General features: G+C 51.5%; 8 non-coding genes and 7 pseudogenes across 8 annotated transcripts; all 15 read left to right on the top strand.

The window, feature by feature from the left end:
* Positions 1-500: 500 nt before the first annotated feature.
* Positions 501-617, top strand: LOC123736143 (U5 spliceosomal RNA). The gene has a single exon (XR_006765966.1). It is a non-coding gene; the product is annotated as a U5 spliceosomal RNA (small nuclear RNA).
* A 2,370-nt stretch (positions 618-2,987) lies between these two features.
* LOC123736157 (uncharacterized) lies at positions 2,988-3,164 on the top strand (annotated as a pseudogene).
* A 538-nt stretch (positions 3,165-3,702) lies between these two features.
* LOC123736142 (U5 spliceosomal RNA) lies at positions 3,703-3,819 on the top strand. The gene has a single exon (XR_006765965.1). It is a non-coding gene; the product is annotated as a U5 spliceosomal RNA (small nuclear RNA).
* A 2,774-nt stretch (positions 3,820-6,593) lies between these two features.
* On the top strand, positions 6,594-6,770 carry LOC123736169 (uncharacterized; annotated as a pseudogene).
* Positions 6,771-7,300: 530 nt separating this feature from the next.
* Positions 7,301-7,417, top strand: LOC123736141 (U5 spliceosomal RNA). Its single transcript, XR_006765964.1, has one exon. It is a non-coding gene; the product is annotated as a U5 spliceosomal RNA (small nuclear RNA).
* A 2,364-nt stretch (positions 7,418-9,781) lies between these two features.
* LOC123736182 (uncharacterized) lies at positions 9,782-9,956 on the top strand (annotated as a pseudogene).
* Positions 9,957-10,503: 547 nt separating this feature from the next.
* Positions 10,504-10,620, top strand: LOC123736139 (U5 spliceosomal RNA). The gene has a single exon (XR_006765963.1). It is a non-coding gene; the product is annotated as a U5 spliceosomal RNA (small nuclear RNA).
* A 2,770-nt stretch (positions 10,621-13,390) lies between these two features.
* Positions 13,391-13,567, top strand: LOC123736151 (uncharacterized; annotated as a pseudogene).
* Positions 13,568-14,106: 539 nt separating this feature from the next.
* On the top strand, positions 14,107-14,223 carry LOC123736138 (U5 spliceosomal RNA). The gene has a single exon (XR_006765962.1). It is a non-coding gene; the product is annotated as a U5 spliceosomal RNA (small nuclear RNA).
* Positions 14,224-16,590: 2,367 nt separating this feature from the next.
* Positions 16,591-16,765, top strand: LOC123736164 (uncharacterized; annotated as a pseudogene).
* A 538-nt stretch (positions 16,766-17,303) lies between these two features.
* Positions 17,304-17,420, top strand: LOC123736137 (U5 spliceosomal RNA). The gene has a single exon (XR_006765961.1). It is a non-coding gene; the product is annotated as a U5 spliceosomal RNA (small nuclear RNA).
* Positions 17,421-23,104: 5,684 nt separating this feature from the next.
* LOC123736140 (uncharacterized) lies at positions 23,105-23,284 on the top strand (annotated as a pseudogene).
* A 537-nt stretch (positions 23,285-23,821) lies between these two features.
* Positions 23,822-23,938, top strand: LOC123736136 (U5 spliceosomal RNA). The gene has a single exon (XR_006765960.1). It is a non-coding gene; the product is annotated as a U5 spliceosomal RNA (small nuclear RNA).
* Positions 23,939-26,310: 2,372 nt separating this feature from the next.
* Positions 26,311-26,483, top strand: LOC123736171 (uncharacterized; annotated as a pseudogene).
* Positions 26,484-27,015: 532 nt separating this feature from the next.
* Positions 27,016-27,132, top strand: LOC123736135 (U5 spliceosomal RNA). Its single transcript, XR_006765959.1, has one exon. It is a non-coding gene; the product is annotated as a U5 spliceosomal RNA (small nuclear RNA).
* The last annotated feature ends 669 nt before the right edge of the window (positions 27,133-27,801 follow it).

The raw sequence follows: 27,801 nt of genomic DNA, 5'->3' as shown, positions 1-27,801 counted from the left end.
ATACACCAAGCTATGTAAAACAGCTAGCAGAAGAAGAGAAGGAATGAAAAAGAAGAATCATCCAAACTGAAACAAGTGCGAAGCCCCTTCATGGGGGTCCCCGTTTTCCCGCCATTTTACTTAAAAAAAAAAAAAAAAAAATTTAAAACATTGGCCAGGAGAGTGTGTGTGTGTGTGTGTGTGTGTGTGTGTGTGTGTGTGTGTGTGTGTGTGTGTGTGTTTTTGAGCCCCCCCCAAAAAATACAATCACTTCACCAGGATTGTGTGTGTGTGTGTGTTTTTGAGCCCCCCAAAAATACAATCACTTCACCAGGATTGTCTATCTATCTATCTGTCTGTCTGTCTGTCTGTCTGTCTGTCTGTCTGTCTGTCTGTCTGTCTGTCTGTGACTTTTTACCCACAGCCCTCGAAAACTTGGAAGAGTGGGTTCGGGGACCACCGCGGGGACCCGGCCTAGAGTGCACCGTGTGTGTCTCGGGCCCCGACCTCTGACTTCCATACGACTCTGGTTTCTCTTCATTACGCACAAGCCTTTCGCCTTTTACTAAAGACTTCCGTGGAGAGGAACACTTACGAGTTCAACGTATTTTTGGAAGGGCTTTGCTTCTGGCAGAGCCCGGTATCTTGTTTCAAGAGAAATTGACAGAGATGACGCCGAGACTTTTTGCTCAGGCGTTTGACTTGAAGCCGGCTGACCGACCGGCGTATTTTTTTCCACTCAAAGTAGTCGCTCGGGCAATTGAGTTCAAGCCCGACGATGACTGGTGTATTTGCCGGGCATTGAACAAATAGTCGCACTAGGATTAAAGAGCTAGTGACCTAACGACGCATTAGCGACTTTTAAAAAAAACACACCCGCCTGTCACCAGGGAAGCGTTGGGTGAGGAGGAGCCAACTTTTGCCAAACCGATGAGGTCTGCCGAGGCCCCGGGACCCGGCGGGTGCAGGGGTCAATTTGTGGGTTATCGCTTCTCGGCCTTTTGGCTCAGATCAAGCTTGGTACCGAGGTGCCCCAGAGCTCGCTGAGTCAAAAGGTCGGAGATAGGAGGGCGATAGGTTTTTGTGTGAGACAGGGTTCTTTTTTGCCAAGGCGTTTTTTGTGTTTTCCAGAGGCTTCCATTTGGAGAGCTGTTTTTTCCTTGTTTGGACGTGTGTTTTTTTCCTTTTGGAAATGGCACGTACCATTTATAACAAGTCGGTACCAGGAATTGGATTGTCCAATACTGTGAGATTCGCATGGAGGGACAAAGAAATGGAGCCATTTGGAAGAGAGAAGTTCGGAAGGACCATATTGATGGGGATATTGGAACTGGAGGTAAAGGATGTTTTATGCTTCCAAGATAATCCAATTGAGGGGGCTTTTGATGTGACTTTTTATAGTGAAGGGAAGCATGAAGAAATTTTGATGAAGACAAAAGAAGGGAGTAAGGCATTTCCCATGTGCCATTATGAAGTGACCAACTTGGCGAGAAGTAGTTTTCGATTGGTAACTGTGACCATGTACAATCCCCATGTGACTGACGAAGAGGTGAGGGCCTTTCTGGGGCGATACATGGACAATGTTTCCTCAGCGAGGCGCCTCAGGGACTCCCTGGGATTCTGGAACGGGAGGAGAGGGTTCCAGGCCCTTCTCAGGGAGGACCCAAGGGGATTGGGTGGGTTCCTACATCCCCCCGGCGATGTTCTCCCTGGGGGCTGACAGGGGGACGTTACATTATGCCCGTCAGCCTCCATTTTGCGGGCGCTGTATGGCCTATGGTCATACCCTTGCCTCGTGTAGTACAAGGATTTGCAGGTTCTGTGGGTCGAGCGGTCACGAGGCAAGGGATTGTGACGAGCCAAAGGCTTGCCACGGGTGTGGCTCGGTTACTCACCTGTGGCGGAGTTGCCCGGCTCGTCACGGGTCATACGCGTCTGCAGCTGGAGGGGGAGCAGGTGCGGGGGATGTGGGGAAGTAGAGGAAGAGGAGCGGACATGGGATCTGGAACAGGAACATCACGAAAAGAGGAGGAAAAGGTGTCGGGAGGAGCGGTGGAAGGAGAGGAGGAGCAGGTGGAAAAGGTGCTGGGAGGAGAGGGAGAGGTTGAAGGAGAGGAGGAGCAGGTGGAGAAGGTGCTGGGAGGAGAGGGAGAGGTTGAAGGAGAAGAGGAGCAGGCAGAGGACGGACACAGGATTGTGAAGAGTCAAGAAAGGACAACAACGGAGAAACAGATGACTGAGAAGGCATTGGAGGTGGAACCAGAAGGAGAGGGGGTAAAAGAGTGGGGGGACAGTGATGTATCGTCTGCCCGGGTGGAGGAGATGAGAGGGTTGGTGGAGGGGCTGGCGAGGGGGGGGTAGGGTTACATCGGTTTCTCCTCCAAACAGGAGGACGAGGAGGAAGGGGCGCTTTGACAACAGGGGGAGAGGGGTGGTAAAGGGGGGAGGCTAAACAGGAGCTGGTGGGGGGGATAGGTTTTCTCCCTTACCGCGGTCTCCCCGAGAAGGAAGATAAGGGTGGAAAAGCTGGAGGTGGGGGAGGGAGAAGGTTCGGGGCCCTGGGTGGCCCCCTCTTCACCTACTATTGTACCCTTGTCTGAGATAGACCTTCCAGGGATGGCCCAGGGTTGGGCAAGGGAGGGGGGACCAAGTTTCCTGTTTGGGGGTGCGGGGTCCTCGGTCAAGAGCCCAGAGAGAAGCAGGGTGGTGGATTTTGGAGTAAAGCACATGATGCGGGGTGTGCAGGTGCCGGGTGCCGGTCCTGCATCTAAGGGTGAGGGTATGGTGGTTGAAGGGGGGAGAAGAAGTCCTCGTCAGTAGGGTGAAATTTTTATTTGGGGTGGTTATGGGTAGTTTGTATCTTAGAAGGGGAGGAAGATGCTCCCCTGATTATGGTTTATAGTTTTGGTTATTGGTTATTAGTTTTGAAATATCCATTTGGATTTTTGTTATAAAATTGATTTTGTTTGGAACATTGAAGGTATTTGTATGGAAATTGATGGTAATAAATATATTTTGTAAAAAAAAAAAAATCTGTTCTTATCAGTTTAATATCTGATACGTCCCCCATCGGGGGACTACATATTAAATGGATTTTTCGAACAGGGAGTCGGAAATGGGGCTTGCTCCGTCCGCTCCACGCATCGACCCGGTATTGCAGTACCTCCGGGAACGGTGCAACACTTTTCTCCCATTGTCAAGGAAAAAGAAATACACCAAGCTATGTAAAACAGCTAGCAGAAGAAGAGAAGGAATGAAAAAGAAGAATCATCCAAACTGAAACAAGTGCGAAGCCCCCTTCATGGGGGTCCCCGTTTTCCCGCCATTTTACTTAAAAAAAAAATAAAAAAAAAATAAAAAAACATTGGCCAGGAGAGTGTGTGTGTGTGTGTGTGTGTGTGTGTGTGTGTGTGTGTGTGTGTGTGTGTGTTTTGAGCCCCCCAAAAAATACAATCACTTCACCAGGATTGTGTGTGTGTGTGTGTTTTTGAGCCCCCCAAAAATACAATCACTTCACCAGGATTGTCTATCTATCTATCTGTCTGTCTGTCTGTCTGTCTGTCTGTCTGTCTGTCTGTCTGTCTGTCTGTCTGTCTGTCTGTCTGTCTGTGACTTTTTACCCACAGCCCTCGAAAACTTGGAAGAGTGGGTTCGGGGACCACCCGCGGGACCCGGCCTAGAGTGCACCGTGTGTGTCTCGGGCCCCGACCTCTGACTTCCATACGACTCTGGTTTCTCTTCATTACGCACAAGCCTTTCGCCTTTTACTAAAGACTTCCGTGGAGAGGAACACTTACGAGTTCAACGTATTTTTGGAAGGGCTTTGCTTCTGGCAGAGCCCGGTATCTTGTTTCAAGAGAAATTGACAGAGATGACGCCGAGACTTTTTGCTCAGGCGTTTGACTTGAAGCCGGCTGACCGACCGGCGTATTTTTTTCCACTCAAAGTAGTCGCTCGGGCAATTGAGTTCAAGCCCGACGATGACTGGTGTATTTGCCGGGCATTGAACAAATAGTCGCAATAGGATTAAAGAGCTAGTGACCTAACGACGCATTAGCGACTTTTAAAAAAACACACCCGCCTGTCACCAGGGAAGCGTTGGGTGAGGAGGAGCCAACTTTTGCCAAACCGATGAGGTCTGCCGAGGCCCCGGGGACCGGCGGGTGCAGGGGTCAATTTGTGGGTTATCGCTTCTCGGCCTTTTGGCTCAGATCAAGCTTGGTACCGAGGTGCCCCAAAGCCCGCTGAGCCAAAAGGTCGAAGGAAGGCAGGAGGGAGGAAAGTTTGTTGTTTTTGGTTTTTTGAGACACGGTTGGTGTATTTTGCCGCTCTTTTCAGTTTTTACTTTTTTGGAGGAAAAGCAGGAGCGGAGGAGAGTGCGCCAAGCTCCTTGCGGAGATGACGCAAAATACTACAGGGAGGCCAGTCCCTAGGATGGGGCTGGCGAATACGGTGCGCTTTTCCTGGAGGGATAAGGCGATGGATCCACTGGACAGAGACGTTTTTGGGAGGACTATCCTGATCGGTATCCTTGGGCTGAAGGTGGAGGAAGTGTTCTGCCTACAAGAAAACCCATTGGAGGGTGCATATGATGTGGCATTGCATACGGAGAAAAAAGCACGACGAGATTCTCAGAAAGGTGAGAGAAGTGGAAAAGGAGAAGCCGATGTCCCATTACGTGGTGACTAGCTTGGCGAGGAGCAATTTCCGAGTGGTTAACGTGAACATTTACAACCCTTACGTTAAGGACGAGGAGGTGAGGGCCTTTCTGGGGAGATACATGGATGGTGTCTCCTCAGGAAGGCACCTCAAAGATTCCCTGGGCTTTTGGACCGGGAGGAGGGGGTTTCCAGGCCCTCCTAAGAGAGGACCCAAATGGATTGGGTGGATACCTCCATCCTCCGGCGATGTTCTCCTGGGGGCTGACCGGGGACGTTGCATTATGCCCGTCAGCCTCCTTTCTGCAGGCGTTGTATGGCCTATGGTCATATCCTCGCCTCGTGCGGCACAAAGAAGTGTAGGTATTGTGGATCTACGGAGCACGAGGCGAGGGACTGTGACGCGCCGAAGGCATGTCACGGGTGTGGTATGCTAACGCACCTGTGGCGTGAATGCCCGGCGCGTCAGAGGTCATACGCGTCTGCAGCTGGGGGGGGAGCAAGAGCCGGGGATGGGGGTAGAAGGAGGGACCAAGAACAAAGGACTGGAACAGAGGGAGCGGACACACGGGTGGAAGAGGAGGAGAAAACGGAAGCGGGAGGAGAAAAAGGAAAAGAAGACAACAGCATAGTGGAAACGGAAGGGCAGAAGGCTAAAGGAGAGCAGGAGGAGGAAGGAGACAGGAGAGTGAAGGGGCCAGAGAAGACGGCTGTGGAGAGGAAGGAGACGGAGAAGGCAACAGAGAGGGAGGAGACTGGGAAGACGGAGGTGGAGAAGAAAGAGACAGAAAGGAAGGAGACTGGGAAGAAGGTGGTGGAGGAGAAAGAGACAGAAAGGAAGGAGACTGGGAAGACGGCGGTGGAGAAGAAAGAGATAGAAAGGAAGGAGACAGGGAAGAAGGTGGTGGAGGAGAAAGAGACAGAAAGGAAGGAGAGAGGGAAGAAGGTGGTGGAGGAGAAAGAGACAGAAAGGAAGGAGACAGGGAAGAAGGTGGTGGAGGAGAAAGAGACAGAAAGGAAGGAGAGAGGGAAGAAGGTGGTGGAGGAGAAAGAGACAGAAAGGAAGGAGACAGGGAAGAAGGTGGTGGAGGAGAAAGAGACAGAAAGGAAGGAGATAGGGAAGAAGGTGGTGGAGAAGAAAGAGACAGAAAGGAAGGAGACAGGGAAGAAGGTGGTGGAGAAGAAAGACACAGAAAGGGAGGAGAAAGAGAAGGCAGTGGTGGCGGGACCAGTAGGAGATGGAGTGAAGGAGTGGGGGGACAGTAAAGCGGTGAGATCACGGGTGGAGGAGCTGAGGGAGATGGTGGGGGGGCTGCCGGACAATATGAATGAAGCGAGGGGGGGGTTGACGGACGAGGAAAGGAATGTTCCCTGGTTGCGCCCTCCACCAATAAAGAGACCTAAGAAGGGGGAGCGCCCGGAAAGCAGGAGGAAGAAGGGTGGTAAAAGGGTGGTGGTGAAGGAAGGGCAAGGGGGAGAGGATGCTGGGCCCTCGTGGGCTCCCTCTTCTTCCTGTTCTTTTACACCCCTGGCAGAGCTGGACCTACCAGGCATGGCCAAGGAATGGGGAATGGAGGAAGGAGAAAGTTTCCTGTTTGGGGACATGGGGTGCTCGAGCCGGAGCCCGGAGGAGGGGGTGGTGGATTTGAGTGGGGGGCACAAGACACAGAGTGTGGGTGTGCCGGGTATTGGTGGTGTTTCCAGGGGAGAGGGGATGGCGGCCGACGGGGGAGCGTCAGGAGTGGAGAGGGCGTCCCCGTCGGTCGGGATGGGGTGAGTTTTTCTTTGATTTTTTGGTGTGGGTTTTGGTTTGTAGATGGGAAGGGGAGGGAAAATGCTCCCATGACTTTTGGTTTTTGGGTTTGGTTATTATTGAATAGTTTTGAAATGTTTAATGGAATTTGTGTTTGAATTGATTGATTTGTATAAGATTTTGTTGGGTTTTGAACGTAATAAATATATTTTATAAAAAAAAAAAAATCTGTTCTTATCAGTTTAATATCCGATACGTCCCCCATCGGGGGACTACATATTAAATGGATTTTTCGAACAGGGAGTCGGAAATGGGGCTTGCTCCGTCCGCTCCACGCATCGACCCGGTATTGCAGTACCTCCGGGAACGGTGCAACACTTTTCTCCCATTGTCAAGGAAAAAGAAATACACCAAGCTATGTAAAACAGCTAGCAGAAGAAGAGAAGGAATGGAAAAAGAAGAATCATCCAAACTGAAACAAGTGCGAAGCCCCTTCATGGGGGTCCCCCGTTTTCCCGCCATTTTACTTAAAAAAATAAAAAAATAAAAAAAAAACATTGGCCAGGAGAGTGTGTGTGTGTGTGTGTGTGTGTGTGTGTGTGTGTGTGTGTGTGTTTTTGAGCCCCCCCAAAAAATACAATCACTTCACCAGGATTGTGTGTGTGTGTGTGTTTTGAGCCCCCCCAAAAATACAATCACTTCACCAGGATTGTCTATCTATCTATCTGTCTGTCTGTCTGTCTGTCTGTCTGTCTGTCTGTCTGTCTGTCTGTCTGTCTGTCTGTCTGTCTGTCTGTGACTTTTTACCCACAGCCCTCGAAAACTTGGAAGAGTGGGTTCGGGGACCACCCGCGGGACCCGGCCTAGAGTGCACCGTGTGTGTCTCGGGCCCCGACCTCTGACTTCCATACGACTCTGGTTTCTCTTCATTACGCACAAGCCTTTCGCCTTTTACTAAAGACTTCCGTGGAGAGGAACACTTACGAGTTCAACGTATTTTTGGAAGGGCTTTGCTTCTGGCAGAGCCCGGTATCTTGTTTCAAGAGAAATTGACAGAGATGACGCCGAGACTTTTGCTCAGGCGTTTGACTTGAAGCCGGCTGACCGACCGGCGTATTTTTTCCACTCAAAGTAGTCGCTCGGGCAATTGAGTTCAAGCCCGACGATGACTGGTGTATTTGCCGGGCATTGAACAAATAGTCGCACTAGGATTAAAGAGCTAGTGACCTAACGACGCATTAGCGACTTTTAAAAAAACACACCCGCCTGTCACCAGGGAAGCGTTGGGTGAGGAGGAGCCAACTTTTGCCAAACCGATGAGGTCTGCCGAGGCCCCCGGGGACCCGGCGGGTGCAGGGGTCAATTTGTGGGTTATCGCTTCTCGGCCTTTTGGCTCAGATCAAGCTTGGTACCGAGGTGCCCCAGAGCTCGCTGAGTCAAAAGGTCGGAGATAGGAGGGCGATAGGTTTTTGTGTGAGACAGGGTTCTTTTTGCCAAGGCGTTTTTGTGTTTTCCAGAGGCTTCCATTTGGAGAGCTGTTTTTTCCTTGTTTGGACGTGTGTTTTTTTCCTTTTGGAAATGGCACGTACCATTTATAACAAGTCGGTACCAGGAATTGGATTGTCCAATACTGTGAGATTCGCATGGAGGGACAAAGAAATGGAGCCATTTGGAAGAGAGAAGTTCGGAAGGACCATATTGATGGGGATATTGGAACTGGAGGTAAAGGATGTTTTATGCTTCCAAGATAATCCAATTGAGGGGGCTTTTGATGTGACTTTTTATAGTGAAGGGAAGCATGAAGAAATTTTGATGAAGACAAAAGAAGGGAGTAAGGCATTTCCCATGTGCCATTATGAAGTGACCAACTTGGCGAGAAGTAGTTTTCGATTGGTAACTGTGACCATGTACAATCCCCATGTGACTGACGAAGAGGTGAGGGCCTTTCTGGGGCGATACATGGACAATGTTTCCTCAGCGAGGCGCCTCAGGGACTCCCTGGGATTCTGGAACGGGAGGAGAGGGTTCCAGGCCCTTCTCAGGGAGGACCCAAGGGGATTGGGTGGGTTCCTACATCCCCCGGCGATGTTCTCCCTGGGGGCTGACAGGGGGACGTTACATTATGCCCGTCAGCCTCCATTTTGCGGGCGCTGTATGGCCTATGGTCATACCCTTGCCTCGTGTAGTACAAGGATTTGCAGGTTCTGTGGGTCGAGCGGTCACGAGGCAAGGGATTGTGACGAGCCAAAGGCTTGCCACGGGTGTGGCTCGGTTACTCACCTGTGGCGGAGTTGCCCGGCTCGTCACGGGTCATACGCGTCTGCAGCTGGAGGGGGAGCAGGTGCGGGGGATGTGGGAAGTAGAGGAAGAGGAGCGGACATGGGATCTGGAACAGGAACATCACGAAAAGAGGAGGAAAAGGTGTCGGGAGGAGCGGTGGAAGGAGAGGAGGAGCAGGTGGAAAAGGTGCTGGGAGGAGAGGGAGAGGTTGAAGGAGAGGAGGAGCAGGTGGAGAAGGTGCTGGGAGGAGAGGGAGAGGTTGAAGGAGAAGAGGAGCAGGCAGAGGACGGACACAGGATTGTGAAGAGTCAAGAAAGGACAACAACGGAGAAACAGATGACTGAGAAGGCATTGGAGGTGGAACCAGAAGGAGAGGGGGGTAAAAGAGTGGGGGACAGTGATGTATCGTCTGCCCGGGTGGAGGAGATGAGAGGGTTGGTGGAGGGGCTGGCGAGGGGGGGTAGGGTTACATCGGTTTCTCCTCCAAACAGGAGGACGAGGAGGAAGGGGCGCTTTGACAACAGGGGAGAGGGGTGGTAAAGGGGGGAGGCTAAACAGGAGCTGGTGGGGGGGGATAGGTTTTCTCCCTTACCGCGGTCTCCCCGAGAAGGAAGATAAGGGTGGAAAAGCTGGAGGTGGGGAGGGAGAAGGTTCGGGGCCCTGGGTGGCCCCCTCTTCACCTACTATTGTACCCTTGTCTGAGATAGACCTTCCAGGGATGGCCCAGGGTTGGGCAAGGGAGGGGGGGACCAAGTTTCCTGTTTGGGGTGCGGGGTCCTCGGTCAAGAGCCCAGAGAGAAGCAGGGTGGTGGATTTTGGAGTAAAGCACATGATGCGGGGTGTGCAGGTGCCGGGTGCCGGTCCTGCATCTAAGGGTGAGGGTATGGTGGTTGAAGGGGGGAGAAGAAGTCCTCGTCAGTAGGGTGAAATTTTTATTTGGGGTGGTTATGGGTAGTTTGTATCTTAGAAGGGGAGGGAAGATGCTCCCCTGATTATGGTTTATAGTTTTGGTTATTGGTTATTAGTTTTGAAATATCCATTTGGATTTTTGTTATAAAATTGATTTTGTTTGGAACATTGAAGGTATTTGTATGGAAATTGATGGTAATAAATATATTTTGTAAAAAAAAAAAAATCTGTTCTTATCAGTTTAATATCTGATACGTCCCCATCGGGGGACTACATATTAAATGGATTTTTCGAACAGGGAGTCGGAAATGGGGCTTGCTCCGTCCGCTCCACGCATCGACCCGGTATTGCAGTACCTCCGGAACGGTGCAACACTTTTCTCCCATTGTCAAGGAAAAAGAAATACACCAAGCTATGTAAAACAGCTAGCAGAAGAAGAGAAGGAATGAAAAAAGAAGAATCATCCAAACTGAAACAAGTGCGAAGCCCCCTTCATGGGGGTCCCCCGTTTTCCCGCCATTTTACTTAAAAAAAAAAATAAAAAAAAATAAAATAAAAACATTGGCCAGGAGAGTGTGTGTGTGTGTGTGTGTGTGTGTGTGTGTGTGTGTGTGTGTGTGTGTGTGTTTTTTGAGCCCCCCCAAAAAATACAATCACTTCACCAGGATTGTGTGTGTGTGTGTGTTTTGAGCCCCCCCAAAAATACAATCACTTCACCAGGATTGTCTATCTATCTATCTGTCTGTCTGTCTGTCTGTCTGTCTGTCTGTCTGTCTGTCTGTCTGTCTGTCTGTCTGTCTGTCTGTCTGTGACTTTTTACCCACAGCCCTCGAAAACTTGGAAGAGTGGGTTCGGGGACCACCCGCGGGGACCCGGCCTAGAGTGCACCGTGTGTGTCTCGGGCCCCGACCTCTGACTTCCATACGACTCTGGTTTCTCTTCATTACGCACAAGCCTTTCGCCTTTTACTAAAGACTTCCGTGGAGAGGAACACTTACGAGTTCAACGTATTTTTGGAAGGGCTTTGCTTCTGGCAGAGCCCGGTATCTTGTTTCAAGAGAAATTGACAGAGATGACGCCGAGACTTTTTGCTCAGGCGTTTGACTTGAAGCCGGCTGACCGACCGGCGTATTTTTTTCCACTCAAAGTAGTCGTCGGGCAATTGAGTTCAAGCCCGACGATGACTGGTGTATTTGCCGGGCATTGAACAAATAGTCGCAATAGGATTAAAGAGCTAGTGACCTAACGACGCATTAGCGACTTTTAAAAAAACACACCCGCCTGTCACCAGGGAAGCGTTGGGTGAGGAGGAGCCAACTTTTGCCAAACCGATGAGGTCTGCCGAGGCCCCGGGACCCGGCGGGTGCAGGGGTCAATTTGTGGGTTATCGCTTCTCGGCCTTTTGGCTCAGATCAAGCTTGGTACCGAGGTGCCCCAAAGCCCGCTGAGCCAAAAGGTCGAAGGAAGGCAGGAGGGAGGAAAGTTTGTTGTTTTTGGTTTTTTGAGACACGGTTGGTGTATTTTGCCGCTCTTTTCAGTTTTTACTTTTTGGAGGAAAAGCAGGAGCGGAGGAGAGTGCGCTAAGCTCCTTGCGGAGATGACGCAAAATACTACAGGGAGGCCAGTCCCTAGGATGGGGCTGGCGAACACGGTGCGCTTTTCCTGGAGGGATAAGGCGATGGATCCACTGGACAGAGACGTTTTTGGGAGGACTATCCTGATCGGTATCCTTGGGCTGAAGGTGGAGGAAGTGTTCTGCCTACAAGAAAACCCATTGGAGGGTGCATATGATGTGGCATTGCATACGGAGAAAAAGCACGACGAGATTCTCAGAAAGGTGAGAGAAGTGGAAAAGGAGAAGCCGATGTCCCATTACGTGGTGACTAGCTTGGCGAGGAGCAATTTCCGAGTGGTTAACGTGAACATTTACAACCCTTACGTTAAGGACGAGGGAGGTGAGGGCCTTTCTGGGGAGATACATGGATGGTGTCTCCTCAGGAAGGCACCTCAAAGATTCCCTGGGCTTTTGGACCGGGAGGAGGGGTTTCCAGGCCCTCCTAAGAGAGGACCCAAATGGATTGGGTGGATACCTCCATCCTCCGGCGATGTTCTCCCTGGGGGCTGACCGGGGACGTTGCATTATGCCCGTCAGCCTCCTTTCTGCAGGCGTTGTATGGCCTATGGTCATATCCTCGCCTCGTGCGGCACAAAGAAGTGTAGGTATTGTGGATCTACGGAGCACGAGGCGAGGGACTGTGACGCGCCGAAGGCATGTCACGGGTGTGGTATGCTAACGCACCTGTGGCGTGAATGCCCGGCGCGTCAGAGGTCATACGCGTCTGCAGCTGGGGGGGGAGCAAGAGCCGGGGATGGGGGTAGAAGGAGGGACCAAGAACAAAGGACTGGAACAGAGGGAGCGGACACACGGGTGGAAGAGGAGGAGAAAACGGAAGCGGGAGGAGAAAAAGGAAAAGAAGACAACAGCATAGTGGAAACGGAAGGGCAGAAGGCTAAAGGAGAGCAGGAGGAGGAAGGAGACAGGAGAGTGAAGGGGCCAGAGAAGACGGCTGTGGAGAGGAAGGAGACGGAGAAGGCAACAGAGAGGGGAGGAGACTGGGAAGACGGAGGTGGAGAAGAAAGAGACAGAAAGGAAGGAGACTGGGAAGAAGGTGGTGGAGGAGAAAGAGACAGAAAGGAAGGAGACTGGGAAGACGGCGGTGGAGAAGAAAGAGATAGAAAGGAAGGAGACAGGGAAGAAGGTGGTGGAGGAGAAAGAGACAGAAAGGAAGGAGAGAGGGAAGAAGGTGGTGGAGGAGAAAGAGACAGAAAGGAAGGAGACAGGGAAGAAGGTGGTGGAGGAGAAAGAGACAGAAAGGAAGGAGAGAGGGAAGAAGGTGGTGGAGGAGAAAGAGACAGAAAGGAAGGAGACAGGGAAGAAGGTGGTGGAGGAGAAAGAGACAGAAAGGAAGGAGATAGGGAAGAAGGTGGTGGAGAAGAAAGAGACAGAAAGGAAGGAGACAGGGAAGAAGGTGGTGGAGAAGAAAGACACAGAAAGGGAGGAGAAAGAGAAGGCAGTGGTGGCGGGACCAGTAGGAGATGGAGTGAAGGAGTGGGGGGACAGTAAAGCGGTGAGATCACGGGTGGAGGAGCTGAGGGAGATGGTGGGGGGGCTGCCGGACAATATGAATGAAGCGAGGGGGGGGTTGACGGACGAGGAAAGGAATGTTCCCTGGTTGCGCCCTCCACCAATAAAGAGACCTAAGAAGGGGAGCGCCCGGAAAGCAGGAGGAAGAAGGGTGGTAAAAGGGTGGTGGTGAAGGAAGGGCAAGGGGGAGAGGATGCTGGGCCCTCGTGGGCTCCCTCTTCTTCCTGTTCTTTTACACCCCTGGCAGAGCTGGACCTACCAGGCATGGCCAAGGAATGGGGAATGGAGGAAGGAGAAAGTTTCCTGTTTGGGGACATGGGGTGCTCGAGCCGGAGCCCGGAGGAGGGGGTGGTGGATTTGAGTGGGGGCACAAGACACAGAGTGTGGGTGTGCCGGGTATTGGTGGTGTTTCCAGGGAGAGGGGATGGCGGCCGACGGGGAGCGTCAGGAGTGGAGAGGGCGTCCCCGTCGGTCGGGATGGGGTGAGTTTTTCTTTGATTTTTTGGTGTGGGTTTTGGTTTGTAGATGGGAAGGGGAGGGAAAATGCTCCCATGACTTTTGGTTTTTGGGTTTGGTTATTATTGAATAGTTTTGAAATGTTTAATGGAATTTGTGTTTGAATTGATTGATTTGTATAAGATTTTTGTTGGGTTTTGAACGTAATAAATATATTTTATAAAAAAAAAAAAATCTGTTCTTATCAGTTTAATATCTGATACGTCCCCCATCGGGGGACTACATATTAAATGGATTTTTCGAACAGGGAGTCGGAAATGGGGCTTGCTCCGTCCGCTCCACGCATCGACCCGGTATTGCAGTACCTCCGGGAACGGTGCAACACTTTTCTCCCATTGTCAAGGAAAAAGAAATACACCAAGCTATGTAAAACAGCTAGCAGAAGAAGAGAAGGAATGGAAAAAGAAGAATCATCCAAACTGAAACAAGTGCGAAGCCCCCTTCATGGGGGTCCCCCGTTTTCCCGCCATTTTACTTAAAAAAAAAAAACATTGGCCAGGAGAGTGTGTGTGTGTGTGTGTGTGTGTGTGTGTGTGTGTGTGTGTGTGTGTGTGTGTGTTTTGAGCCCCCCAAAAAATACAATCACTTCACCAGGATTGTGTGTGTGTGTGTGTTTTGAGCCCCCCCCAAAAATACAATCACTTCACCAGGATTGTCTATCTATCTATCTGTCTGTCTGTCTGTCTGTCTGTCTGTCTGTCTGTCTGTCTGTCTGTCTGTCTGTCTGTCTGTCTGTCTGTCTGTCTGTCTGTGACTTTTTACCCACAGCCCTCGAAAACTTGGAAGAGTGGGTTCGGGGACCACCCGCGGGGACCCGGCCTAGAGTGCACCGTGTGTGTCTCGGGCCCCGACCTCTGACTTCCATACGACTCTGGTTTCTCTTCATTACGCACAAGCCTTTCGCCTTTTACTAAAGACTTCCGTGGAGAGGAACACTTACGAGTTCAACGTATTTTTGGAAGGGCTTTGCTTCTGGCAGAGCCCGGTATCTTGTTTCAAGAGAAATTGACAGAGATGACGCCGAGACTTTTGCTCAGGCGTTTGACTTGAAGCCGGCTGACCGACCGGCGTATTTTTTCCACTCAAAGTAGTCGCTCGGGCAATTGAGTTCAAGCCCGACGATGACTGGTGTATTTGCCGGGCATTGAACAAATAGTCGCAATAGGATTAAAGAGCTAGTGACCTAACGACGCATTAGCGACTTTTAAAAAAAACACACCCGCCTGTCACCAGGGAAGCGTTGGGTGAGGAGGAGCCAACTTTTGCCAAACCGATGAGGTCTGCCGAGGCCCCCGGGCACCGGCGGGTGCAGGGGTCAATTTGTGGGTTATCGCTTCGGCCTTTTGGCTCAGATCAAGCTTGGTACCGAGGTGCCCCAGAGCTCGCTGAGTCAAAAGGTCGGAGATAGGAGGGCGATAGGTTTTTGTGTGAGACAGGGTTCTTTTTTGCCAAGGCGTTTTTTGTGTTTTCCAGAGGCTTCCATTTGGAGAGCTGGTTTTTTCCTTGTTTGGACGTGTGTTTTTTTTCCTTTTGGAAATGGCACGTACCATTTATAACAAGTCGGTACCAGGAATTGGATTGTCCAATACTGTGAGATTCGCATGGAGGGACAAAGAAATGGAGCCATTTGGAAGAGAGAAGTTCGGAAGGACCATATTGATGGGGATATTGGAACTGGAGGTAAAGGATGTTTTATGCTTCCAAGATAATCCAATTGAGGGGGCTTTTGATGTGACTTTTTATAGTGAAGGGAAGCATGAAGAAATTTTGATGAAGACAAAAGAAGGGAGTAAGGCATTTCCCATGTGCCATTATGAAGTGACCAACTTGGCGAGAAGTAGTTTTCGATTGGTAACTGTGACCATGTACAATCCCCATGTGACTGACGAAGAGGTGAGGGCCTTCTGGGGCGATACATGGACAATGTTTCCTCAGCGAGGCGCCTCAGGGACTCCCTGGGATTCTGGAACGGGAGGAGAGGGTTCCAGGCCCTTCTCAGGGAGGACCCAAGGGGATTGGGTGGGTTCCTACATCCCCCGGCGATGTTCTCCCTGGGGGCTGACAGGGGACGTTACATTATGCCCGTCAGCCTCCATTTTGCAGGCGCTGTATGGCCTATGGTCAACCCTTGCCTCGTGTAGTACAAGGATTTGCAGGTTCTGTGGGTCGAGCGGTCACGAGGCAAGGGATTGTGACGAGCCAAAGGCTTGCCACGGGTGTGGCTCGGTTACACACCTGTGGCGGAGTTGCCCGGCTCGTCACGGGTCATACGCGTCTGCAGCTGGAGGGGGAGCAGGTGCGGGGGATGTGGGAAGTAGAGGAAGAGGAGCGGACATGGGATCTGGAACAGGAACATCACGAAAAGAGGAGGAAAAGGTGTCGGGAGGAGCGGTGGAAGGAGAGGAGGAGCAGGTGGAAAAGGTGCTGGGAGGAGAGGGAGAGGTTGAAGGAGAGGAGGAGCAGGTGGAGAAGGTGCTGGGAGGAGAGGGAGAGGTTGAAGGAGAAGAGGAGCAGGCAGAGGACGGACACAGGATTGTGAAGAGTCAAGAAAGGACAACAACGGAGAAACAGATGACTGAGAAGGCATTGGAGGTGGAACCAGAAGGAGAGGGGGTAAAAGAGTGGGGGGACAGTGATGTATCGTCTGCCCGGTGGAGGAGATGAGAGGGTTGGTGGAGGGGCTGGCGAGGGGGGGTAGAGTTACATCGGTTTCTCCTCCAAACAGGAGGACGAGGAGGAAGGGGCGCTTTGACAACAGGGGAGAGGGGGTGGTAAAGGGGGGAGGCTAAACAGGAGCTGGTGGGGGGGATAGGTTTTCTCCCTTACCGCGGTCTCCCCCGAGAAGGAAGATAAGGGTGGAAAAGCTGGAGGTGGGGGAGGGAGAAGGTTCGGGGCCCTGGGTGGCCCCCTCTTCACCTACTATTGTACCCTTGTCTGAGATAGACCTTCCAGGGATGGCCCAGGGTTGGGCAAGGGAGGGGGGACCAAGTTTCCTGTTTGGGGGTGCGGGGTCCTCGGTCAAGAGCCCAGAGAGAAGCAGGGTGGTGGATTTTGGAGTAAAGCACATGATGCGGGGTGTGCAGGTGCCGGGTGCCGGTCCTGCATCTAAGGGTGAGGGTATGGTGGTTGAAGGGGGGGAGAAGAAGTCCTCGTCAGTAGGGTGAAATTTTTATTTGGGGTGGTTATGGGTAGTTTGTATCTTAGAAGGGGAGGGAAGATGCTCCCCTGATTATTGTTTATAGTTTTGGTTATTGGTTATTAGTTTTGAAATATCCATTTGGATTTTTGTTATAAAATTGATTTTGTTTGGAACATTGAAGGTATTTGTATGGAAATTGATGGTAATAAATATATATTTTGTAAAAAAAAAAATCTGTTCTTATCAGTTTAATATCTGATACGTCCCCCATCGGGGGACTACATATTAAATGGATTTTTCGAACAGGGAGTCGGAAATGGGGCTTGCTCCGTCCGCTCCACGCATCGACTCGGTATTGCAGTACCTCCGGGAACGGTGCAACACTTTTCTCCCATTGTCAAGGAAAAAGAAATACACCAAGCTATGTAAAACAGCTAGCAGAAGAAGAGAAGGAATGGAAAAAGAAGAATCATCCAAACTGAAACAAGTGCGAAGCCCCCTTCATGGGGGTCCCCCGTTTTCCCGCCATTTTACTTAAAAAAAAAAATTACAAAAAAAAACATTGGCCAGGAGAGTGTGTGTGTGTGTGTGTGTGTGTGTGTGTGTGTGTGTGTGTGTGTGTGTGTGTTTTGAGCCCCCAAAAAATACAATCACTTCACCAGGATTGTGTGTGTGTGTGTGTTTTTGAGCCCCCCAAAAAATACAATCACTTCACCAGGATTGTCTATCTATCTATCTGTCTGTCTGTCTGTCTGTCTGTCTGTCTGTCTGTCTGTCTGTCTGTCTGTCTGTCTGTCTGTCTGTCTGTCTGTGACTTTTACCCACAGCCCTCGAAAACTTGGAAGAGTGGGTTCGGGGACCACCCGCGGGACCCGGCCTAGAGTGCACCGTGTGTGTCTCGGGCCCCGACCTCTGACTTCCATACGACTCTGGTTTCTCTTCATTACGCACAAGCCTTTCGCCTTTTACTAAAGACTTCCGTGGAGAGGAACACTTACGAGTTCAACGTATTTTTGGAAGGGCTTTGCTTCTGGCAGAGCCCGGTATCTTGTTTCAAGAGAAATTGACAGAGATGACGCCGAGACTTTTTGCTCAGGCGTTTGACTTGAAGCCGGCTGACCGACCGGCGTATTTTTTCCACTCAAAGTAGTCGCTCGAGCAATTGAGTTCAAGCCCGACGATGACTGGTGTATTTGCCGGGCATTGAACAAATAGTCGCAATAGGATTAAAGAGCTAGTGACCTAACGACGCATTAGCGACTTTTAAAAAAAACACACCCGCCTGTCACCAGGGAAGCGTTGGGTGAGGAGGAGCCAACTTTTGCCAAACCGATGAGGTTCTGCCGAGGCCCCGGGCACCGGCGGGTGCAGGGGTCAATTTGTGGGTTATCGCTTCTCGGCCTTTTGGCTCAGATCAAGCTTGGTACCGAGGTGCCCCAAAGCCCGCTGAGCCAGAAGGTCGAAGGAAGGCAGGAGGGAGGAAAATTTTATTTTGGTTTTTTTTGGCGGGAATCGGAGTTTTCGGATTTCTTTTTTCTTTGGCTTCTTGTATAAGAGAGCATTTTTGTTGGAAGAGATGGAGCAGCAAAAGCCAATCAGGCAGGTTCCAGGGATTGGCTTGGCCAACACCGTGAGGTTTGCCTGGACGGACAAGGAGACGGAGCCATGGGGACGAGATACGTTTGGGAGAAATATCCTGATGGGCTACCTGAATCTACAGGTTAAAGATGTTCTATGCCTTCAGGGGAACCCGATGGAGAAGGCATATGATGTGACGTTTCATGTGGAGGAGAAGCATGACGATATTATGAAGAAGGTGAGGGAAGGGAAAGGAGCAAGACCCCTGTGCCATTACGAGGTGACCAGCCTGGCAAGGAACAATTTCAGGGTGGTCACCGTCACCATGTACAATCCCCATGTAAAGGATGAGGAGGTGAGGGCCTTTCTGGGGAGATACGTGGAAAACGTCTCCTCAGCGAGGCACCTCAGGGACTCCCTGGGATTCTGGAACGGGAGGAGAGGGTTCCAGGTCCTTCTCAGGGAGGACCCGAAGGGTTTAGGTGGCTACCTCCATCCCCGGCGATGTTCTCCCTGGGGGCTGACAGGGGGACATTATTCTATGCCCGTCAGCCTCCCTTTCTGCAGGCGTTGTATGGCCTATGGTCATATCCTGGCCTCGTGCAACACCAGAAAATGCAAGTTCTGTGGGTCGGGAGAGCACGAGGCCAAGGATTGTGACGAGCCCAAGGCTTGCCACGGGTGTGGCTCGTCAGCACACCTGTGGCGTGAGTGCCCGGCTCGTCAGAGGTCGTACGCGTCTGCGGCTGGAGGGAGAACGGGGGATGGGGGAGAAAGGAAAGTAAGGGCCTGGATGAAGGTAATGGCACAGGGGAAAAGACTGCACGGAAGGAGAAGGACGGGAGGAAGGAGGCTGGAACAGAAGGAGAGGAGGGGAAGGAGGCGGAAGGAACAGAGAAGAAGGAGGCTGGGGCAGTGGCGAGAGAGGAGGTGGAGGAGGGAACGGTGGCGGAAATGGAAGGAGAAGCTGAGACGGGACCAGAAGAAGGACCGGAGGAGGAAGAAGGAGTGAAGGAGTGGGGGACAGCTTGTCGAGCGCCCTTGTTGAAGAGATGCGGGGAATGGTGGAGGAGATAGCGGGGAAGAGGGGTGGTGTCTCCCGCTACCTCCAACACCAAAGAAGAAAGGGAAGAGGAGGGTGTGCTTGACAGGCTGTGAGAGGGAGGGGGGTGTGGGGGGAGGGGTGGCCAAGCGTGTGATGGGGGAAAGAAGAACGCCCTTGTCCTCGTTATTTTATCAGCCCCTCAACAGCTGGTGGAGGGTGACTCCCAGGGCGTGGCGCTGGGCTGGGGGTCTGAGGGGGATCTCAACTCCTGCTTGGGGAGATGGGGTCCCCTGCTCTCGACCTCAGTCCAGCAGCCTACAGGGAGACAGAAACGGAGGGTGTTGGTGGGGAACCCAGGATGCAGGGCACTCCAAGGCCTAACACCATCCCTGCATCCTGGGTTGGAGAGATGGAGGAGGACGGGGGGACGTCAGGAGAGGAGAGGACGTCCCCGCCGGATGAGACGAGGCAGGGGAGCATCGGGTGAGTCTCCTGTTTTTTGGTTAATTTGGGTTTTCATTTCATTGATGTAAGGTTTTATAATTAATTTTTTAAATGACATTTTCTGTTAATATTTTTAGTTTAAATGTAAGGGGTTTGAGGGATTTTGTTAAGAGGAGGGCGGTTTTTAGTTTTTTGGAAGGGGTGGGTTTTGATGTTTGTTTTGTACAGGAGGTTCACCTGAGGGATGGAGGGGATGTCATCAGGTTTAGTAGGGAGTGGGATAAGGGGGAATCAATTTGGGGTATAGGTGGGGTTCACTCTACGGGGTGGGTATTTTGTTTGGGAATAGGGAGGTTAGAGTAGAGAGCACTTTTGTTGTAATGCAGGGGAGGGTGTTGGGGGTGGATGTCACTTTTAGGGATAGTAGGTATAGGTTAGTGGTGGTGTATGGGGCCACAGGTGGCGGCAGACAGGAGGGAGATGGTGGACTGTCTGGCGCCCCTGTGTGTCACAAATAGGCACTTGGTGATAGGTGGGGATTTTAACATAGATTTAGGGTTAGCGGGGGATAGTAGTGCAGGCGCCATCACCGGGCTTATGGCTTGCCATGGTCTGGTTGATGGAGGCCTGCACACTACTCCGACAATGGCGGGTCCCACATGGCGTAACTCTCGGGGGGTTGCGCGGAGGCTCGACTATATTTTTCTATCTAGGTCTTTGGGCCAGTTGTCTGGGCGGCTGTTGCCTGTGTTCTTCTCAGATCACGACGGGGTGCTCCTGCAGGTGGGGCCGCCAGTCTGCCTCTTCGGTAGGGGGGTACTGGAAATTAGATCGGGATGTGCTGGAGGAGCAAGCTTTGTCGACACCTTTTTGGTTTCTTTCGGGGCTTGAAGGCCTCCGGTCCATGTGCGAGGGGGTGTTGGAGTGGTGGGATTTAGTTAAGGTAAGGATTAGGGCTTTTATAATAGGATATTGTAAGAGGAAAAAAAGGGAGGAAAGGAGGGAGGTGGATCGTATCCAAAGGTTGCTCGAACTCGAGTACGAGGCAGGCAACCTCGGCGGGTCGATTGACTGGGAGAGATCCACTGACCTGAAGGCGCAGCTCAGGGAGCTGCAGGAGCGGAAGGCTCGAGCTTTCCTGGAGCGTGCGCATAATGGCTTTTTAGAACATAATGAGACTTGTTCCTCTATGTTCTTTAAGTCGGTTAGGGCCAGACAGAGTAGGAAGATAATGCATGGGGTGAGGAAAGAAGATGGTAGCATAGTTAGAAAACCGGAGGAAATGGTCAGGGTAACAACTGATCATTTCCGAGGTTTATTTAAAGAGAGGGTAATAGATGTAGAGCAGGGAAATGTGTTTTTAGAACACTTGTCCCGGCGATTGCCGGAGGACATTAGAAATGTGATGGAGGCTCAGATCTCCCTCGAGGAGGTTGAGAGTGCTCTCAGGAGGATGGGAAAAGGGAAGGTGCCTGGGATGGATGGGTTGCCGGCCGAGTTTTACCTCAAGTTTTGGGGTATACTTGGACCAGTGGTCCTCGAAGTCTTGAAGGCCATCCTTGAGACGGGGGTCCCGGGGGGATCAATGGCGGTCGGTGTGCTGTCACTTCTTTATAAGAAGGGGGAAGCAACTGACCTTGGCAACTGGCGGCCGTTGACCATGCTGTGCGTAGATTACAAGCTACTTGCAAAGGTTTTAGCAGACCGGTTGCGACAGCCCTTCCCTACGTCGTCCATGAGGATCAGACGTGCGGGGTAGAGGGTCGCTCGATCAGATGGAACCTACAGTTGATCAGGGACTCCATCGCTTGGGTAGAAGATAGGGGCTGCCTTTAATGGTAGCAGCGCTGGATCAGGCGAAAGCCTTTGATCGCGTGAATAGATCCTTTCTATTCAGGGTGTTAGGTAGATTAGGATTTGGGGAGAAGTTTATAGGATGGATCCGTACATTATATGTCGGAGCGGGGTGCCGAGTTAGCGTTAACAGTCACTTAGGTGACGTTTTGACCTCTCGTCTGGGGTCAGGCAGGGATGCCCGCTCTCGGCTCTCCTCTTCGTTCTGTACATGGAGCCTCTGGGGGCTGCCATTAGGGCAGACACAGGGGTGGAGGGCTTGCTGATCCCTGGAAGTGGCGGTCTCCGTGTCAAGTTGACACAGTACGCCGACGACACATCCTTGCTGCTTTGCAAGGACTCGTGCTTGACAAGATCCCTTGCCATTATTGGGGACTTCACCCGAGCGTCGGGGCGGTTCTGAACCACGCCGAAGTCTTCCGTTAAATTTTTCGGAAGATGGAGTGGTAGGACGGATGTGCCCGGAGGGTTATCTCTCTGTAACGGGGCCCTGAGGGTTCTCGGGGTCCACTTTGAGACCTCCCGGCTCAGCGACGCTGAACTGGAACATGGGCATCGCAGTGGTACAGAGGAAGCTAGCGATGTGGAGGGCTAGGTCTTTGTCCTTTTTAGGCAAGGTCCTGGTTCTCAAGGTGGATGTACTGCCATCTCTTTTGTATTTGGCGTATATATACCCATTGCCGGCTTGTCTGAGGAGGCCTCTAGTGAGGCTAGTGTTTCAGTTCATGTGGGGTGGCAGGTACGAGTGGGTCGCCAGGGCACGCATGATCTGTCCCATCGGGGAGGGAGGTAGGGGGGTACCACATCTCCCCCTCAAGCTGGACGCAATTTTTGTTTCTTTTCTGTTAACGGAGCTTGCTCAGCCGGTACTACACCCGTCCGGTTACCTCCTGCGGGTGTTCTTCTCGTATCAGGCGAGAAGCGTAATGGTGTGGTCTAACACGGGTCCTCGGGCGGAACAGCTGCCGTGGCACTTTGGCCATGCGGCCAAGTGGCTGCGTGCGCACCCCGAGGTTGAAGTTGCCCGAGTAGGTTTAGATCACAGGCACCTGTACGAGGAGGTTAGACGGGCAGTAAGTCCGGCACCTGTAGTGGGCATCCCGGCGGCGGTCTGGGAGGGAGTGCAGGCGCGGGGCCTGGACAACAGGCTCAAGGACCTGAATTGGTTGAGCCTCCACAAGTGTTTGCCGGTGCGCTCCACCATGTACCGGCATAGCTTGGCGCGATCCCCCCACCTGCCCAAGACCTTCTTGTGGCAGGGAGGAGACTGTGCGCCATGTCTTTTGGGACTGTGCCATTGCCGGAGTAGTATGGGCAAAGGCACGGGTGTTGTTAGGAAGGGTTAGAGGTGATTTTGTATTGACGTGGGCTAGGTTAGAGAGAGGTGTAGGGAGAGCGAGGGGCACGGATAGGGATAGGTTTCTGCTCTGGCTTCTCATGAGCCTCTTTAAGCGAGGGCTGTGGGAAGCCAGGCAGAACATGGTCAAGACAGGGAGAGATTGGGGGGTGGAAGGAATAGTGAGGAGGGTGGAAGGAGATTTGAGGGGGAGGATGAAGAGGGAGGAGACGAAGTGGGGGCAGCACGCTGCCCGGGAGAGATGGAAGGGGGGATTAGGGCTGGGGTTATTTTAGATTAGGGACGGGAAGATAGGGAAAGTTAGTGTTTAGGATGACGGGGAGGGATGATGCTCCCCTGAGTTTTGTTTTGGGGTTTTTTTGGTTTGTTTTATAAATTAAAATACCATTATTTGAGTTTGAAGGAATATATGATTTTGTAAAGAATGAATGGTATTGAACGTAATAAATTATTTTTTCTAAAAAAAAAAAAAAATCTGTTCTTATCAGTTTAATATCTGATACGTCCCCCATCGGGGGACTACATATTAAATGGATTTTTCGAACAGGGAGTCGGAAATGGGGCTTGCTCCGTCCGCTCCACGCATCGACCCGGTATTGCAGTACCTCCGGGAACGGTGCAACACTTTTCTCCCATTGTCAAGGAAAAAGAAATACACCAAGCTATGTAAAACAGCTAGCAGAAGAAGAGAAGGAATGAAAAAAGAAGAATCATCCAAACTGAAACAAGTGCGAAGCCCCCTTCATGGGGGTCCCCCGTTTTCCCGCCATTTTACTTAAAAAAAAAAAAAAAAAAAAAAACATTGGCCAGGAGAGTGTGTGTGTGTGTGTGTGTGTGTGTGTGTGTGTGTGTGTGTGTGTGTGTGTGTTTTTGAGCCCCCCCAAAAAATACAATCACTTCACCAGGATTGTGTGTGTGTGTGTGTTTTTGAGCCCCCCAAAAATACAATCACTTCACCAGGATTGTCTATCTATCTATCTGTCTGTCTGTCTGTCTGTCTGTCTGTCTGTCTGTCTGTCTGTCTGTCTGTCTGTCTGTCTGTCTGTCTGTGACTTTTTACCCACAGCCCTCGAAAACTTGGAAGAGTGGGTTCGGGGACCACCCGCGGGGACCCGGCCTAGAGTGCACCGTGTGTGTCTCGGGCCCCGACCTCTGACTTCCATACGACTCTGGTTTCTCTTCATTACGCACAAGCCTTTCGCCTTTTACTAAAGACTTCCGTGGAGAGGAACACTTACGAGTTCAACGTATTTTTGGAAGGGCTTTGCTTCTGGCAGAGCCCGGTATCTTGTTTCAAGAGAAATTGACAGAGATGACGCCGAGACTTTTGCTCAGGCGTTTGACTTGAAGCCGGCTGACCGACCGGCGTATTTTTTCCACTCAAAGTAGTCGCTCGGGCAATTGAGTTCAAGCCCGACGATGACTGGTGTATTTGCCGGGCATTGAACAAATAGTCGCAATAGGATTAAAGAGCTAGTGACCTAACGACGCATTAGCGACTTTTAAAAAAAAACACACCCGCCTGTCACCAGGGAAGCGTTGGGTGAGGAGGAGCCAACTTTTGCCAAACCGATGAGGTCTGCCGAGGCCCCCGGGGGCCCGGCGGGTGCAGGGGTCAATTTGTGGGTTATCGCTTCTCGGCCTTTTGGCTCAGATCAAGCTTGGTACCGAGGTGCCCCAGAGCTCGCTGAGTCAAAAGGTCGGAGATAGGAGGGCGATAGGTTTTTGTGTGAGACAGGGTTCTTTTTTGCCAAGGCGTTTTTTGTGTTTTCCAGAGGCTTCCATTTGGAGAGCTGGTTTTTTCCTTGTTTGGACGTGTGTTTTTTTTCCTTTTGGAAATGGCACGTACCATTTATAACAAGTCGGTACCAGGAATTGGATTGTCCAATACTGTGAGATTCGCATGGAGGGACAAAGAAATGGAGCCATTTGGAAGAGAGAAGTTCGGAAGGACCATATTGATGGGGATATTGGAACTGGAGGTAAAGGATGTTTTATGCTTCCAAGATAATCCAATTGAGGGGGCTTTTGATGTGACTTTTTATAGTGAAGGGAAGCATGAAGAAATTTTGATGAAGACAAAAGAAGGGAGTAAGGCATTTCCCATGTGCCATTATGAAGTGACCAACTTGGCGAGAAGTAGTTTTCGATTGGTAACTGTGACCATGTACAATCCCCATGTGACTGACGAAGAGGTGAGGGCCTTTCTGGGGCGATACATGGACAATGTTTCCTCAGCGAGGCGCCTCAGGGACTCCCTGGGATTCTGGAACGGGAGGAGAGGGTTCCAGGCCCTTCTCAGGGAGGACCCAAGGGGATTGGGTGGGTTCCTACATCCCCCGGCGATGTTCTCCTGGGGGCTGACAGGGGGACGTTACATTATGCCCGTCAGCCTCCATTTTGCAGGCGCTGTATGGCCTATGGTCATACCCTTGCCTCGTGTAGTACAAGGATTTGCAGGTTCTGTGGGTCGAGCGGTCACGAGGCAAGGGATTGTGACGAGCCAAAGGCTTGCCACGGGTGTGGCTCGGTTACACACCTGTGGCGGAGTTGCCCGGCTCGTCACGGGTCACACGCGCCTGCAGCTGGAGGGGGAGCAGGTGCGGGGGATGTGGGAAGTAGAGGAAGAGGAGCGGACATGGGATCTGGAACAGGAACATCACGAAAAGAGGAGGAAAAGGTGTCGGGAGGAGCGGTGGAAGGAGAGGAGGAGCAGGTGGAAAAGGTGCTGGGAGGAGAGGGAGAGGTTGAAGGAGAGGAGGAGCAGGTGGAGAAGGTGCTGGGAGGAGAGGGAGAGGTTGAAGGAGAAGAGGAGCAGGCAGAGGACGGACACAGGATTGTGAAGAGTCAAGAAAGGACAACAACGGAGAAACAGATGACTGAGAAGGCATTGGAGGTGGAACCAGAAGGAGAGGGGGTAAAAGAGTGGGGGGGACAGTGATGTATCGTCTGCCCGGGTGGAGGAGATGAGAGGGTTGGTGGAGGGGCTGGCGAGGGGGGGTAGAGTTACATCGGTTTCTCCTCCAAACAGGAGGACGAGGAGGAAGGGGCGCTTTGACAACAGGGGGAGAGGGGGTGGTAAAGGGGGGGAGGCTAAACAGGAGCTGGTGGGGGGATAGGTTTTCTCCCTTACCGCGGTCTCCCCGAGAAGGAAGATAAGGGTGGAAAAGCTGGAGGTGGGGAGGGGAGAAGGTTCGGGGCCCTGGGTGGCCCCCTCTTCACCTACTATTGTACCCTTGTCTGAGATAGACCTTCCAGGGATGGCCCAGGGTTGGGCAAGGGAGGGGGACCAAGTTTCCTGTTTGGGGTGCGGGGTCCTCGGTCAAGAGCCCAGAGAGAAGCAGGGTGGTGGATTTTGGAGTAAAGCACATGATGCGGGGTGTGCAGGTGCCGGGTGCCGGTCCTGCATCTAAGGGTGAGGGTATGGTGGTTGAAGGGGGAGAAGAAGTCCCTCGTCAGTAGGGTGAAATTTTTATTTGGGGTGGTTATGGGTAGTTTGTATCTTAGAAGGGGAGGGAAGATGCTCCCCTGATTATTGTTTATAGTTTTGGTTATTGGTTATTAGTTTTGAAATATCCATTTGGATTTTTGTTATAAAATTGATTTTGTTTGGAACATTGAAGGTATTTGTATGGAAATTGATGGTAATAAATATATATTTTGTAAAAAAAAAATCTGTTCTTATCAGTTTAATATCTGATACGTCCCCCATCGGGGACTACATATTAAATGGATTTTTCGAACAGGGAGTCGGAAATGGGGCTTGCTCCGTCCGCTCCACGCATCGACCCGGTATTGCAGTACCTCCGGGAACGGTGCAACACTTTTCTCCCATTGTCAAGGAAAAAGAAATACACCAAGCTATGTAAAACAGCTAGCAGAAGAAGAGAAGGAATGGAAAAAGAAGAATCATCCAAACTGAAACAAGTGCGAAGCCCCCTTCATGGGGGTCCCCCGTTTTCCCGCCATTTTACTTAAAAAAAAAAAAAAAAATAAAAAAAAAACATTGGCCAGGAGAGTGTGTGTGTGTGTGTGTGTGTGTGTGTGTGTGTGTGTGTGTGTTTTTGAGCCCCCCCCAAAAAATACAATCACTTCACCAGGATTGTGTGTGTGTGTGTGTTTTGAGCCCCCCAAAAATACAATCACTTCACCAGGATTGTCTATCTATCTATCTGTCTGTCTGTCTGTCTGTCTGTCTGTCTGTCTGTCTGTCTGTCTGTCTGTCTGTCTGTCTGTCTGTCTGTGACTTTTTACCCACAGCCCTCGAAAACTTGGAAGAGTGGGTTCGGGGACCACCCGCGGGGACCCGGCCTAGAGTGCACCGTGTGTGTCTCGGGCCCCGACCTCTGACTTCCATACGACTCTGGTTTCTCTTCATTACGCACAAGCCTTTCGCCTTTTACTAAAGACTTCCGTGGAGAGGAACACTTACGAGTTCAACGTATTTTTGGAAGGGCTTTGCTTCTGGCAGAGCCCGGTATCTTGTTTCAAGAGAAATTGACAGAGATGACGCCGAGACTTTTTGCTCAGGCGTTTGACTTGAAGCCGGCTGACCGACCGGCGTATTTTTTCCACTCAAAGTAGTCGCTCGGGCAATTGAGTTCAAGCCCGACGATGACTGGTGTATTTGCCGGGCATTGAACAAATAGTCGCAATAGGATTAAAGAGCTAGTGACCTAACGACGCATTAGCGACTTTTAAAAAAAACACACCCGCCTGTCACCAGGGAAGCGTTGGGTGAGGAGGAGCCAACTTTTGCCAAACCGATGAGGTCTGCCGAGGCCCCCGGGCCCGGGCGGGTGCAGGGGTCAATTTGTGGGTTATCGCTTCTCGGCCTTTTGGCTCAGATCAAGCTTGGTACCGAGGTGCCCCAAAGCCCGCTGAGCCAAAAGGTCGAAGGAAGGCAGGAGGGAGGAAAGTTTGTTGTTTTGGTATTTGGATTCACGGTTGGTTTATTTTGCCGCTCTTTTTCAGTTTTTCTTTTTGGAAGAAAGCGGAGGCGAGTGCGCCAATTTTCTTTGCGGAGATGGCGCAGGCTTCTACATGGAGGCCAGTCCCTAGGATGGGGCTGGCGAATACGGTGCGGTTTGCCTGGAAGGATAAGGCGACGGAGCCAATTGGCAGAGATGAGTTTGGGAGGACCA

This window comes from Salmo salar, unplaced genomic scaffold, assembly GCF_905237065.1.
Source record: "Salmo salar unplaced genomic scaffold, Ssal_v3.1, whole genome shotgun sequence".
In the NCBI taxonomy this organism is placed as follows: Eukaryota; Metazoa; Chordata; class Actinopteri; order Salmoniformes; family Salmonidae; genus Salmo; species Salmo salar.
Note: the sequence above shows the minus strand (reverse complement) of the source record. Positions and strands in the feature narration are given on the sequence as shown.